Source organism: Lissotriton vulgaris, chromosome 1_1 (assembly GCF_964263255.1).
Source record: "Lissotriton vulgaris chromosome 1_1, aLisVul1.2, whole genome shotgun sequence".
NCBI classification, from domain to species: domain Eukaryota; kingdom Metazoa; phylum Chordata; class Amphibia; order Caudata; family Salamandridae; genus Lissotriton; species Lissotriton vulgaris.
Genome location: NC_141685.1, coordinates 633,337,623 through 633,353,196, shown reverse-complemented (window position 1 = coordinate 633,353,196; position 15,574 = coordinate 633,337,623).

Below are 15,574 nucleotides of genomic sequence, written 5' to 3'. Positions count from 1 at the left end.
TACTGTCACCAACATACAAGAGACAAGCATCATGGTACATGTAGTCAGCAGAAGTTAGCAAAATATGGCAGTGCAGAATCACAAGACAGGAAACAGTGTGACACAGTGTAAGGAGATGCAAGGACATGTGGAATGCTTTAATTGTACTGACTATAATACATCGGCACTCAGTTTACAAATGCTTCTTTGTACCTAGGGGCCCCATCAGGCGGAACGACATTGTCATCAGAGGGAGCAGCACCGTCTGACACTGCACTCGCAGGGCCGAGCACCAGCCAGGCTGCCCAGGAGGAGGAGGAGGACGGAAACACCCTAGGGCCAGGTATGGAGGGAGACCTGGTGATAGACTTCGATGCACTGCACTCCCCACAAATGGCCAGCACACCCCCCTTGCAGTTCTCCCCAGAGAACTCCCCTACAAGGGACACCATTCCACCTACACCAGCTCCTGCCACAACCATGGCTTTGCCACCTGTACAACCTGTCCTGGGAGCAGGGGCTCAGGGACCGGCCAGCACCACACCCCCACCAGTGGCACCCCAGCCCACTCAGCAGGCCGGCAGCAGCAGTGCCCGGCGCCGTACCATCACCACCACTGCTGCACCAGCACGGGAGGGCAGTGTCTTCCTGGGCCTCGAGGGACAGATGGTGAAGATTCACAGGCAACAGGCAAAATCCACGATGGCCTGCCAACGCCATCTCCTGCAGCACAACCTGCAGATGGGAGAAATGGTAAAGGGATTTCAGGCCTTCGTGGAATCGAACAAGGAGGTGGCAGCAGGGTTAGGCAGGCTAACCACTGCCATAACCCAATCATCTAGCAGACAGGAGGAGCATGAGCTGGTGCGCAGGCGGGATGCCCGGGTGCTGAACCGCGCCATGAGCCGCCTTGCTGCGGCGACGGCACAACTGTGCCATCGCAGCGCGAACATGGAATCTAGCCTGAGTCAGAATACGGCAGAGCTCACAAGGGGGATGGCCCGGATCACCACTGCTATGGAGGCCATGATTATTTCGAACACGGCCTCCAATCCTGCCCTGGACCTGGGTGATGCTGGGGACAGCAGCAGCCGCAGCAGCCCGGCCAGCACTGCGTCTGAGCCACGTAGGAGCACCAGGCGCTCCGCAGATGCTGCTGGGCATTCAGAGGGGGCTGAGGGACACCCCAGTGGGTCTGGCAAGCGGGCAAAGAAATAGCCTTGCAAGGGCGGGTGAGGCAACCTGAACCTTGGACTTTTGTTTTTTTCCTATACACCATTTTTTGTTGCACATCAGTACTGTAACTGTGTTGCAACAGTATTAAAATTTGTTTTTTCCCAACCAACATTTAGCTGTCTTTGCATCTGTACTCACTCAGAAATAGTTCTCAGTAATCTCCTCACGTCTGTATCTGCCATCACTTGGCGTACACACCCCAGCTGGCTGTGTCAGTGGCACAGCTTCGTCGTCGTCATGGTCCTCGTAGTCAGACAACTCCACCTCAGTGCCCTTCTTCACCGCAAGGTTGTGTAACATTGCACATACAGCTATGATCTTGCAGCAGGTGATGGGGGTATACTGCCTTGCACCTCCACTCTTGTGCAGGCATCTGAATCTACTTTTCCAGATGCCAAAGGTCCGTTCGACAACATTCCTTGTGCGTATGTGGGCCCGGTTATACCTCCTTTGGCTGGGTGTGGAGGGGTTGAGGTAGGGGGTGAGTATGAATGAGCGGAGGGCATATGCACTGTCGCCTGGAAGAGAAAGGGGTTACATTACACACATGCATACATGTATTCCACCTAGCTACTATGTGTTATGGGGGTCTGATGATGTGTCTCACCTAGGAGGTATCCTTCACCAAATTCGCCAGCCATCAGCCGTGCATAGATGCCGCTCTGTTGGAAAATATAGGAGTCATGGGTACTCCCTGGAAATTTTGCTACCAGGTCTGTGATGGTGCACTTTGCATTGCAGATCACCTGCACGTTGATGGTGTGTGTAGACTTGCGATTGCGGTATATGTATTCGGTGTCCGCTGGTGGGCAAATCGGAATGTGCGTGCCATCTATGCAACCGATGATTTGTGGAAATTGTGCCATCTGGTAGAAGTCAGCTTTGGTTTGTAGCAGTTCTGCGTGGGTTGCAGGGAAAAAGATGTATTGGTCCATCCTGTGTATCATGGCGTCAAGGAATGTGTGGAAGAACCTTGACAGGATGCTCTGGCTCACCCCTCCTGCTGCTGCTACTCCACTTTGATAGCTGCCAGACGCTAGCAGGTGTAGGCTGCATAGCACCTGGATGTGCGCAGGAATGGCGTGTGCCCTTGGGGTGTGGTGGTCCAAGAATGGCTTGAGATCCCTGATGAGCTCAAGTATGGTGTCAGAGTCCAGCCTGTATCTCTGTAGTATCTCTGCCTCTGTGAGCATGAACAGGGTTATCCTCTGTCTGTAGACCTGTTCATTTCTTAGCCATTCCCTCTGTCCTTCCTGCTGTAGCCGTAGCCGCCTCGCAATGACATAGAAAGCTGCCATCTTGCAAGTTGCAATGCATTTTGGGCCTGTTTATATGGGTTGGAGTTGGTTACCACCTGATTGCAATCCATGGTAAATACCGAGTGAATTCTACCGATTTTGAGCCGATTTCGGTGTTTCTGTGCCTCCCTACATCTCCCCATCTGTCGGAATCGGGGAATTTCCCGATCGGCGATTCATACGAATCAGCATGTTTTCCGATTCGGCTCATGTCCGAATCGGTCTATCTACCGATTCGGTACATGGACCGAATCGGTGATTTTCCGATTCGGTGTCACTACCGATTCGGTACATGGACCGAATCGGTGATTTTCCGATTCGGTGTCACTACCGAATCGGTACATGGACCGAATCGGTGATTTTCCGATTTGGTGTCACTACCGAATCGCTACATGGACCGAATCGGTGTTTGCATCCGATTCGGTGTTTTTCCGATTCGTTACATATCCGATTTTCGGTATGTACGTATCGGATTCTTTCCCATTCGGTACTCATTCCGATTCGGTTTTCACTCCGATTCTTTATGTTTTTTGTTCCCTACATCTCGATGGCTGTTTACCGATCGGTAAGGGCCAAAAATCGGTATTTTCGGCCGTTACCGATCGGTAACGCCCTACCTACATCGGGCCCCAAATGACTACAGAAACCCATGGCCATATCGCAGTAAGGTCACACGGTCCTGAACTGGACCTGCCCTGCAGACATTGCCTTAGTGAAAGTGGTACGGGCTGATTAAAGCAGCCATTCCGTTTTTCATAGTGCAGGTGGCATCCAGTCTGCACTTTCAAATGGAGCGGATGTCTCCCTGTAGTGACAGATTATCCCGCCTGCAAGTGTATGTCTGGTGGAGTTCCATGGTTAAGGGGCAGTGACTGTTTTCCACCTCTTTGGATCTCACAGTCAATACACCTTGAGAAGGCTTCTTTGCCTCTGCACCCTTGTCCACAGCACAGTGCAAGCACAAAGGCAATGTGTTTCCCTTATTTACATGGGGTTACAACCCCATGCAAATGAGGGAAGACCTCTTAGGATTGTACCAGAACTATATGTGTATAACCGAAATTGTCACACAAGCATCTGCAGCCCCTTCTGCAATATAAAAGTGCCTTAAGATCACAGAAAACGGTGGCACACACCCTTTGTGTCCCCATGGCACTGTCTGTAATGAGGCATCTGGTGTCCTCCTTCATAGATGATAAATAATGAATGGTATGCATTCAGTAAAATACCTCCTGATCAATACTTGCAGTCATAAATAGCCAAAATATGTTTCCACAAGAAGATCTGTGCAAATTACTTGTGCACACAGCAGATCAACGTGGCCAATAGTATCTCGAATAAAAGTTAACTCCAATTAAGAGTGTGTCTAGCTGCGCCAAATATAATTACAAGGAACTGTACCTGACAACTACAAATTTCCTAAAAGCAAAACACTGTTTGTTGTAATTGTTGTCATTATTCTTTGGCACATAAAAGATCCAACGGTTGTGTACAGGCTGCTCTATACATATAAGCCTTTATTATAATTGTCCTCAAACGCTAAACACACGTAGTCAAGAATTGCCCTACAACAGTTTAAGTAGAAACACCACATATGTATATGGTGGACTACAACACATTTCTCAAATCTATTGATACAACCATAATTATGATGTGCTAAATGTACATCTCTTAAAACAGAAGAGAAATCAGTCGCATGAAGCTAAAGCTATCCATGTAAAAACACACCATTTCTGCTGACTTTAAAGTTTATGTCCCCGGTTTCATTACAAGAGAGCAACGTGATGTACCCATAAACAATTTAACAGGGGGAACTGGACCTATGAGGCAATGACACATGGAAAAACACCCCAATGCAAATGTTGTTAGCACTAGGCATTGGGTGGGCTTTTTCACATGATTAAATCGAGTGTGATCAGTAATGGGGAATAATGGGGATACATAGTTTGTGCAGGCGTTTGGCTATACATATATTGATTGCACACACTTTGGGTGTTGCTCTTACCATCAGCTACAAGCTGCCACTAGCTGCCTGAGCTAAAATGGAAGTGAGCTCAATTTATTTAGCAGCTAATGGGAGCAAGTGCTATACTTGGTGCACATGCTCTTTGCACCCATGTAAGCACTTACTCAATGGTCTAAAAGACCTGATAAAAAATATCACATTGCACATATAAAAACTGGAATCCTACACAAACGACAAAATACCTAGTAAAACAAAAAAGAAGTACAACGTTTAAAAAGTACAAGGTGTTGAAAACATATGTTCTAGGACTGGGAAGAAGATGTGTTCGGAGCGTTTCAAAATACAGTGGACCTTTACCTCTATAATAGGTCTAAAATACAAAAAAATCCACTCTCAGTTAGGACCTAGAACTGCAACATCTTTAATATTGTAAAAACATTTTAAACAATAAGGAGCATTATTAAAATGCAAAGCAAATACATTATAATAACATAACGCTGTCACAACTACTACAGAAGAAATATTTTAATTGGTGATATGTCTATATTTTTTACCATCAAAATACGAAAATGCCGGCATTTAGGCAAATTGGTAGAAATACAAAGGGCTGCCATTGATTTTGCAGCGCACTGTAGATAAAAAAAGTGTTTCTCTCATTAATACATACTATCAGACAATACTTCTATTATTTTTTAACAAAGGAATGCTTTTATTTCCGCTTCTGCATCCTTGAAATTTCGACTTTCCCGTTTATTAGACTACTTTAGGGAGTGATGCAATTTGCTATATTTTCGTATTTGCCATGGAAACTCATTCTTAATTTTAATAATTAAGTGGTACTGACTGTGCAAGAGGTTATTAGCATATGATACTTGACCATCTCTAAAGTTATGCGCCTCTAGATGACATCAAGGGCACCTAAGTGGGGAAGATAATTTCACATGATAATGGCTTTCCCTGAAGTCAATAACACAATTAGTACAAGTATTCATTAAAATGAAAATAAAATTACAGCATTACTTGCAGAAAAGCAGAAAGCAGAGGTGTTGCTCATCATTAGGAAGGGTGGTGTATGACCGTCATTTTAAGTGCTCAATTTGCAAAGCAGAGCACGCTGTTTTTGCTCGATTGGTCATGATAAACATTTAACCAAAGAGGGGAAACATCAGCCAAGGAATGAGGGCTTCGAATATACTCTCCCTGCATATTAAAATGGTCGCACTTATCAGCTGGAAAATAGGCAGGGCTTGTTTAAGGTAGAAAATTGCTAAAAGGCTAGTTGTGTGACATGTTCTGTGTGTCTCACACGTTCTAAAGGTACAATGAACAATTTGACTTGATGGCTGGGCCACTTGTGATCAACAGTTGCACTACTTGTACAATGCATATTTGAATGTGCATAGCTAGAACAGTGCAATATAGCAACTGACAATTTCCAAATAGCTGTCAAAAATTGTGGTTCAAAACAGCACTATCAAAATTTAAATTCCAGGATGGCAAACTGCAATATGGTTTGCAACATGCGACTATGGGGGATTTAGATTTTCAGACTGTTTGTTGGGGGGGTGACTGTGGCATCTGTCGCTGTAGTGGTGGACAGTTCGCATTTGCTTTGCAGAGATGTCTGTGTTGTAAGGGGAGCCGTTGCTGCGGTGGCGACACTATTTGTATTTCTTCCTGCACATGGGGTTTCCCTTGCCTATGTTTGCTGTGCCCTACAAGGCGAACATAGGCAGGGAAAATCAATCAATGTTCAACCGCCTTCAATAGTCCCCCCGATGGCCCTTAACGTGGCCAAGAGATCTGGTGACAGATACACTGCTGGGTCAGGGGTTGCTGTCTAAGGAGACCGCTGAGGTTCTGCTGACAACAACCAAGCGGCTCTGTACATCTAAATGTGGTGGGAGTTGTACAGTTTGGTGGGCCTGGGGGACCAAATGGCAGGGCGGGAGGATGCATTGGTGCCAACAATGCATCCTCCTGCTCTGCTATAGGCCATAGGATCAAGGCTGGACTGGGGACCAGAAGTAGCCCTGGCAGAAATGCTCAAGCCAGCTCCTCTCCCATCCTCTCTTCACTAATTCTCTCTCGCTCCTTCTGTCCACTTTCTCTTTCACTTCTCTCATCATTCTTTCTCTCTCCACCCCCCCCCCCCCCTGCTCTGTCTTAAAGCCCCAGCTGCAAATAATTTTAGGGAACTGGAGAAAGTGACAGAGCCACCAACAGTGGCCCTGAACTTTCAAAGTCACCCCTCAATGGTTCCGATTCACCGGGGAAATTTCTGATAGACTAAAAGGCCCGTCCGCCCACATATATGAGGCTCTATATCCTCTAGGTGTTATAACGTTGATTGGCCTTGCCATATATGGAAGAGATATCAGGTGATATATTGGTGCCTTGCACCTCCATGTCATACATCATAGACCATACAAATATCATTTCAGAGGTAAATCTCTGATTTCTGTCCCCTTTGCAGTCTTTCTGTTTAGTAAATAGACATTAGTGTTGAAATTAACATTTCTTCAATATATTGGCCTTTCTTGAGCATCAGCTATATCACCAAAAGTGTTGAAATGAACATTGAGCAACCAGTACACCAGTCTGGGACAGCACGTTTTTGTCAAAAATAACAAGAGACAAAGACACTTCATGACAGACAGGGCCACAACTATTCAGAGGCTAGACAAAAAATGGTCCAGTTTTGATACGAGACTTACCAAAGAAGATGATCAGCTTAAAAAAACCTCAGAAGATTTGGAAAACCGCAATAGGCACAATAACCTACACATTTGTGGTATTCCGGAAGGTTCTGAAGGGTCGGACATCATCCAATTCCTGAAGACTCAAGTCCTTCACATTGTTGGTCTCCCTAAACATATGGATGTTAACATTCAAAGAGCCCATCATCTTGGACCAAAGAATTAATCTCCTACTTCTAAGCCCAGAGGTATTATTGCTTACTTCCTTCTGTATTCAGATCTTATGACAGTTCTCCATTCTGCCAAACAGCATAAACAGATACTCTGGTCTGGTCATAAAGTTTTCTTTACTCAAGATGTTTCTAAACCAACTGCTGCTCAACAAAAATAATTCCTGGACTTGAGACCTGCACTGAGATCCATAAATGCTCGATATGGCCTAATGCATCCTTGTTTTTTCAAAGTAACTTATAAAGAAAGGACCTTTAGCTTTGAAGATCCTGCTGATCTTCGGAAGTTCATCCATACTCACAAGGGAGAACTTATGGACCTGAGCAAACCTTAGTTGTTCCATTAATTGCTAGTTGGTTTGTATTGTCTAATTTTCCCTCCATATTTTGTATGTTGTTGTAACAATTTCTCTGTTTTTCCTCTTCCTTGTTTCACAGGTCTCCCCTTCGCAGTTTTATTGTATACAATTCCTATTCATGTCACTCCGATGTCTGTAATGTGCAATTCATTTAGCTGACATTCCCTCCTAATTGTGTGGTAAGTTCCCTTCATTTGTCTTTTTTGGTTGCCTTTAGTCTTTGGACTCCTTATTACTTCATCTATTTTGTCATAATTATCGTATAGGTGACCTATTTTGTTTCCCTGTCTCTTGCTCGTGGGGCTGTTTTGTTCCTCGCTGCCCCCTCCCACAGTATTGTCTCCTGGTCAAGTGTCCTCCATGACTAAAGCCACTTGGCTTTTTGTATCCTTTTTTTGAATTCACCTCTTGGGGGATTCTATCTCCCTTTTTTCTCTTCTTTTCTCTATTTCTCCTCTTCTTTCTTCCCCACTTTTTCTTTCCTTTCCCTCCCCTGGTTGCTTTTTTCTTTACTAATTTCTTCCCTTTCTTTCAGGCAATCCCTTTCCTATTTACTCTATTTTGCATCTTTCTCCTTTTTTAATTCAACCTCTGATTCTCTATTGTTTTCTCAATTTACTATTATCTCTCTTTATGTGGTGGTCATATGGCTCAATTTCTTCATCATTAACCTTTTTCTCATTTCCCTACCTTCCCAACTTTTTTTTTCTTATTTACAACTCTGCTATTCCTCAAAGCCTTTCCTCTATCTGTTTGCCTATTCTTCTGCAATCTCCAAAGATGAATGGTCTCCGCGTCATTTCTTGGAATGTTAAAGGTATTTGCAACCCTGTTAAGAAACAACGTATTTTATCTCACTTAGCAATACTAAAATGTCACGTTGTAATGTTGCAAGAAACTGACCTTATGCTTAAAGATTTGTCTTCACTGCGCAAACAATGGGTGGGCGAAGCTTTCTGCAGTGAACACCAAAAATAGTGGTATTATTCTGTTTCACAAATCGTTATCTATCCAGTAAAAAACTGAGCTTCATGATACTAACTGTAGATGGTTGTTTTTAGATGTTATTGTTATTAATACAAATGTATCTTTCTGCAGTGTTTATGTCCCCACTGGTGTAGACTTAACTTTTTGGAATGATTTCTCCATGCTTCTTTCCTCACATGCGACTGATGATTTAATTGTGGGTGGCGATTTTAATCAGCTCATGGACCCCTTTTTAGATTGGAAATCTCATGCCAGATATGTACCCAATAAAATGCAAAAATCCTTTTACAAAGCCATCTCCTCCAGAGGCCTTATTGATTCCTGAAGGATCTCCCACCCTGATACATTAGAATTCTCCTTTTGTTCTCTTGTACATGCATCACACTATCGCATAAACTACATTTTCCTCACTCAACACACTTTCCAATTCATGACTAACTCAGAAATAGGTTCTGTCCTTATCTGAGATCATGCCCCTGTCATACTTGATATTGACTACCCCTCGCCCATTCCAACCACTTGGCGCTGGTGCTTCAATCACCCCCTTCCACTTGATCCTCAATTCACTGAGCACTTTGCTCTTTTCATGGAGGAATTTTTTCCACAATAACCTTCACTCTACGTCTCAATTTCACTTTATCTGGGATGCTTTTAAGGATGCTGCCAGAGGCTTCAATATAGATTTTGACTCGCGGAAGAAGAAAAAAGCTCTTTCGCAGTCTTCACATATTCTTAAACAAATAAAAGATCTTTTTTTCACCACTAATTCCTCTGATACACTTTCCTCCCCCATTCAAGTAAAAATGCAATACAACAAACACTCATGGGATTCCTCTTGCAATAACCTTCTTAAATTTAATGTGAAATTGTATGGTGGGCGCAATAAAGCAGGTAAATCCCTTGCGAATTATCTCAAAATTAAAAAACAAAAATCCAAAATCACTGTTATCACTGATGTCCATGGGAATCGTCATTCCACTGATGACAAGATTCTTGACTGCCTCGTCCAAAATTACTCCTCTTTATATACTCCGAAATCTACCCCTTCTTCTGTCCAAATTGATTCTTTTTTTCAAACCATTCCCAAATCCCTTGACACTCATACAGATCTCTCCTCCCTAGATGTACCTATCTCCGAAAAAGAAATACTCCATGCTATTACTCTTCTACCCAAAGATAAATCACCTGGTCCTGATGGCTTCACTGTTCGCTTCTATTTTCATTTAAAGAGCATTTATTACCACACTTATTTTATTTGAAAACAAATATGGCCTTTCTTAGCAGATTCCTTCCCTCTTCCTGTGACAGCCTGGAGTACAATAGAACTAGCGCAACTTTCACCTTTCTCTTTTCTTACAGCTACTCACTTATCTCAACCTCCCAAGCGTTTTCTCGCACCCACCCTTAAGCACTCAAAAGCACTTGCCCTATCACTATTTCGCTCTTTTCTATCACAAGAGCATTTTCATTCTCTTACTCCGATTTGGTACAACAAATTCTTAAAGATTAACAATAAAGCGCTTTTTTTAGAAAGAATGGATCAATAAAGGCGTTATTCTTTATGATATTCTTCTCAAAGATGATTCTTTGAGGGATTTTTCTGATATCCGTACATCCTTTCATTTGTCCAACAAATACTCTTCCCAATACCCCTTGCTTAAGCATGCCATATCCTCTCTCATATCCCAACATAGTTCCCTATCCACCGCTGTCCCGTCAGATTTCCCCCAACCAGATTTCATTACTCCTCTCAAAGCTGCTGCCATTTGCAAAATACTTTCCCGCCCCACTACAGATCGGTTCAAATCTAAACTTGAGCTTCTCTGGGAAAAGGATTTACTGCAGGCATTTTCCTTTCCAGTTTGGGACTCTTTTTGGTCTAAAATTCAAACTGTTTCTCGTTGCTCCAGTAGCACACAGACTTTATATTTTTTTATAATAGGCTCTTTTTTACTCCCTCTGATTTATTTAAATGTAAAACCTCAAACTCTAAGAAATGTTAGTCCTGTTCATGTGTTGATAGGGATTTTTTTCATATGTTTTTTCATTGTCCATTGGTCAAATCCCTTTGGTCCCATATTTGGTTTAAGCTAAATGATATTTTAAGTATGAACCACCCCTTTGATATTGTTCATATTTTTCTGGGTGGCTCTTCTCACCTTTGGAATGTTCAATGTAATGTTCATAAGTTTATAGATTTGTACATAGCTATTTCTTTGCAGATAATCACAACAAACTGGAAAGATACTTTAAAGATTTCATATAGTGCTTGGTGGAATCTGTTGTGTCATCACCATAGACTTGATTGTGCTTTTGCTAATACTGTACCTGATCAAAAAAGACTTGTTATGGTTAAATAATTTCCTTTCCAAACATGTTTCATGACTGTCTCCCTGGATGGAGATATCTATGAATTAGATTGCCTTTTCTTTCCCTTCCTCCCTCTTCCCTTTTCTTTCTCCCCCCCCCCCCTTTTCTCTCATCACAAAATACCTTTAAAAAGCATTTTCTCTTGGTACAGTTTCCAATTTCTCTTTTGGGATCTTTTGTTTTACCAATATATTGTGTTACCTTTTGATCTATTTCAATACTTCCTGTATAGTAATGCTGTTTTACATGGTTTATTTTATTCAATAAAGCTTTCTAAACTTAAAAAGAGTCAAAGACATGAGTTTGCCAACAAACAAACAAAATTGTAAGACACACTTATCCTAAGAAGTAATTTCTATAATTAAGCACAACAACGTTTCCATCTGTACATTAATACTTGAGCTCATTTATACAGAAACATGCACAATGAAATTGGCATCAACATTGCATTTAGCACCACAAAGAAACTAATAAACACACCTCACTCTACGACTAATATATAACCACAGATGTAGTCACACTATAGCTTTCAGTCAGAACAAAGCAAAATCTGATAGTAAAACACAGATGAAATGTATTTTGCAGGCTGCAAGGACCATACGTCAAAGGCGGCATGCTACAAAATGCAGACAACTGATACAACTGCAATATATGGACGGGACTATGTGTTACAAACAAACTGCAAGCAAATAGAATTGCTCGTCGTACACACACTTAAGAGACACTTCATGTGACCTGGAGTGGAACATACAGGGGAGATGATGGAAAGCATTTCAAACAGCCCCAAACCTACCACGTACTCTCTGTTGGTGGACGGAAAATAAGAAGCTTGTGTACAGAGATACAAGCACTATCCCTGACAAGACGTTGCAAATGTTGTTCATTCTATTAATACATTAAAGAGACTGTTTTCATGTAGTGCATCTACCATAATGCCTCTGGGCTGCTAGTGCTTCTGTTTCAAGGAGTGTTCTCCCTCCCAGTTGTCTAGGTTTATGAGTATTTTTAAATTTGTGTCATGTAGGTTAGCTTGGAGATTTCTCAGTGAGCTTTGGTAGTACAGCTAGTGCCAGGGATTGTCTTAGGGCAATACATAATGAATGAAGTGGTTCAAGATGACGTTGACACTGTAAAGAGACAATTCATACAAAGAATTAGCCTTAACCTTTGACTCGTGACTGACACATAAAAGAACCTCTATGGCTCAGGGGAAGAACTAATTTCAGGCACATGATCTGCGCTGAGGAGCATCCACTCCTGAAGGATCATAACAAAAGGACTATCGTATTCTCAGGCTAAACAGAAGAGGTGGGGTTGTAGACCGCTCTGAAACATCTTGAAGGATTTTTCTAACTTTAGATTGGGAGCTGTTTCCCTTCAATGCTACTCGTGTGTGTAGTGATCTTCTCCTTTATCATTTATTCATTTATTTATTTTATTTATTTAAATTTGTAACGCGCAACAGCTACCCGCAGTGGGTTTCCCGGCGCCAGGGACAGACTCAAGAAGGAAAAAGGATAGGCATACTGAAGCTAGTTGATAACGACATCTCATTGATTGAAAAAAAGAGTTTTGAGTCCTTTGCGGAAACGAAACAAATTTGTTTCAGATTTTAAAACCGTGGTAAGGCATTCCAAAATTTTGGACCTAGGTGGGAAAAGGACCGACCAGCCATCTTTACAAGTTTATATTTTGGAATAGTAAAGTCACCATTCGTTGAAGAGGAAGATTTAAAAGTGCGGCTTGGCTTATACGGTTGTATTAGGCTCTGTAGATATTTTGGGGCCGAGCCTTGTCTAATTTTAAAAAGATGACACATGGCTTTAAACTTGACACGGCTTGGGATCCTGAGCCAATGCAAGTCACGTAGTGCATGTGAGGCCGATGTTCTCCTCTGAACGTTGCGGAGAAGTTGAGCAGCCGCGTTTTGTCCAACTTGCAATTTGTGAATAGTTGAAGAGTCAGCACCGAGATAGAGAACATTTCCATAGTCCAGGTGGGATACCACCAATGCCTGGACTACAGTTCTTTGAGTAGAAGGGGGCAGCATCCACAAATATCTTTGGAGCCATCTCAGAGTGGCAAAACAGATGGAGGCCACCTTAGTTTTCCCGCTGCCTCATTGAGAGCTTGTCATCAATGAGAAAGCCGAGGTTACAAACTATGGCGACGGGCTGGGGGGTAGGCCCCATGTCCCTGGGCCAATGCTGGGGACCCCAAAGATCTTTATTCTTTCCCAGAATCACCACCTCAGTCTTGTCCCCATTGAGTTTAAGGAGATTGCTCTGCATCCACTCAGCCACTCGAGACAGGCCAAGCTTCAAGGCGGAAGTCTTGTTGCAGTCACTATTAGAGAGAGAGAAAACAATTTGGGTATCATTGGCGTAGGAAAATAGTGTCAGCCCAGCGTCCTCCACAATAGTGGCCAGGGGTCTAACATAGATGTTGAATGAAAGAGGACTAAGTATAGACCCCTGGGGGACGCCGTACGCCGATGAACAGACTGCAGATGCAGCTTTCGCAGAAAAGACCTGGAAGGTACGCCCGCTTAAAAAGGAGGCGATCCAGGCCAGCGCTGGACCATCCACACCCAGGGAGCGGAGAGTTGCTAAAAGAATAGAATGGAACACGGTATCGAATGCAGCACTCAGATCCAAAAGGTTGAGTGCAGATGTTTTGTCGAGATCGATACCATGCCCCAAACTCTCCGTCACTCCAAGGAGAGTGGTCTTGGTGGAATAGTGCGCTCGAAAGCCTGACTGGGATGGATGGAGAAACCCTAAACTCTCAACAAGATGACTGAACTGGATATTAAAGTGCCTTTCCAGGATTTTAGAAAACATGGGCAACAGGGAAATAGGTCTAAAATTGGACAGGTTGGAATCGTCCGCCCCAGCCTTTTTTAGGAGGGGAACAACCATTGCGTATATCCATTCCTGTGGGACATAGGACTCAGCTAACAATGCATTAAGTAGGTTCATGATTACCCGACGAGAGCTCAGATCCAATAGCTTCAGGACTTTGGCCGACAAAGGATCTCGGGGTGAGCCTGATCTGACACTGTTCAAGCAAGAAAGAAAAGAAACATCATCAAACAGCTGCCAATCCATAAGCTTCACCAACGAAAAAGATGTTTCCTCCGAGCACGGTATTAATCCTGACTGGGGTTTGTTCACCGTAGTCAAGGAGCTCAGGGAATTAGGAATACGCTCCACCTTGGCAATGAGAAAATCCGATAAGGAATTACATTGGGCTTCATCCAAGGCAGGCGGAACCGGAGTCGTGTCAGGTCCTGTTAATTGCTTAACCACAGAAAAGAGTGTCCGGGAACAATTCTGTGCTTTCGTCACCGTATTAGCGGTATGGGCTGCTCGCGCTATTTTACACTTTTTGTGGTACACTTTAAGGGCTTCTTTGTAGGCTGCTTTACGGGAGATGGAATAAGAACATCTCCATTTCCTTTCAAGGACCTTACAATTAGCCCGCAGAAGCTTCAAGTCATCTGAGAACCATAGCACAGGAGGGCGATGGGACAGAGAGTGCTTAGGCGTCAGGGGAAGAAGAGTATCTGCTGCATTTCTTAGCCAATGTGATACCACAGTGTTTAACTCAAATATAGACGTATCTGATTTCGGAAGAGTATTAAAGAGGTGCTGGTTAAACTTTGTAATATCAAGTTTCCCCCACCGACGTACCAGCTCGTCCTTCCCCTTACAGCGCTTGGCCATAATCTTAGCATAAGGCAGGGAAAAATGGACGGAATAATGGTCCGACTGTTAGAACTGGCTATTTCTGGTAGGCTAAGGCTGACGCCAAAGCCAGGCAGAAACCACCATTCTAGTCAGGGCAAGGGAGTGACACGCCAAGATAACCCCTGCTCACCCCCTGGTAGCTTGGCACGAGCAGTAAGGCTAAACTAGGAGGCAATGTGTAAAGCATTTGCGCCAGCATACAACACCAACAACATACTAGGCACACCACAAAAGGAACTCCACACAAGGTTATTATAAAATAACTTTTGTATTGTAAAAACACATCAGATAGTATCACACAATATACATGGTGCCAACTGGCACGGGCAATATTCACAAGGGATTATGTACAGGACAGGACCACATGGGCCACTGTCAGAATCAACACTTTTGGAAATAGAATATAGGATATAAAATCACTTCTAGAACTTAGAATAAGTATAGCACCAAATAACAGTTATAAATCACATCCAGTAACTTCTGGGAGCAGGTACCAGGACCTCACTAGGACCACCTGTACTAAAAAGAACAACCACCTAAGAATAAAATACATTTAGGGGTATAAACAAGAACACTTTACCCATAATGCATGAAACACATTCAGAGGAGTAGTAAAGAGAAACACCTGATGCCTAAAACATTCAGAGGTGTAAGGACAACCACCTAAGTATCACACAGCGTTTAGGGGTCTAGGAAAG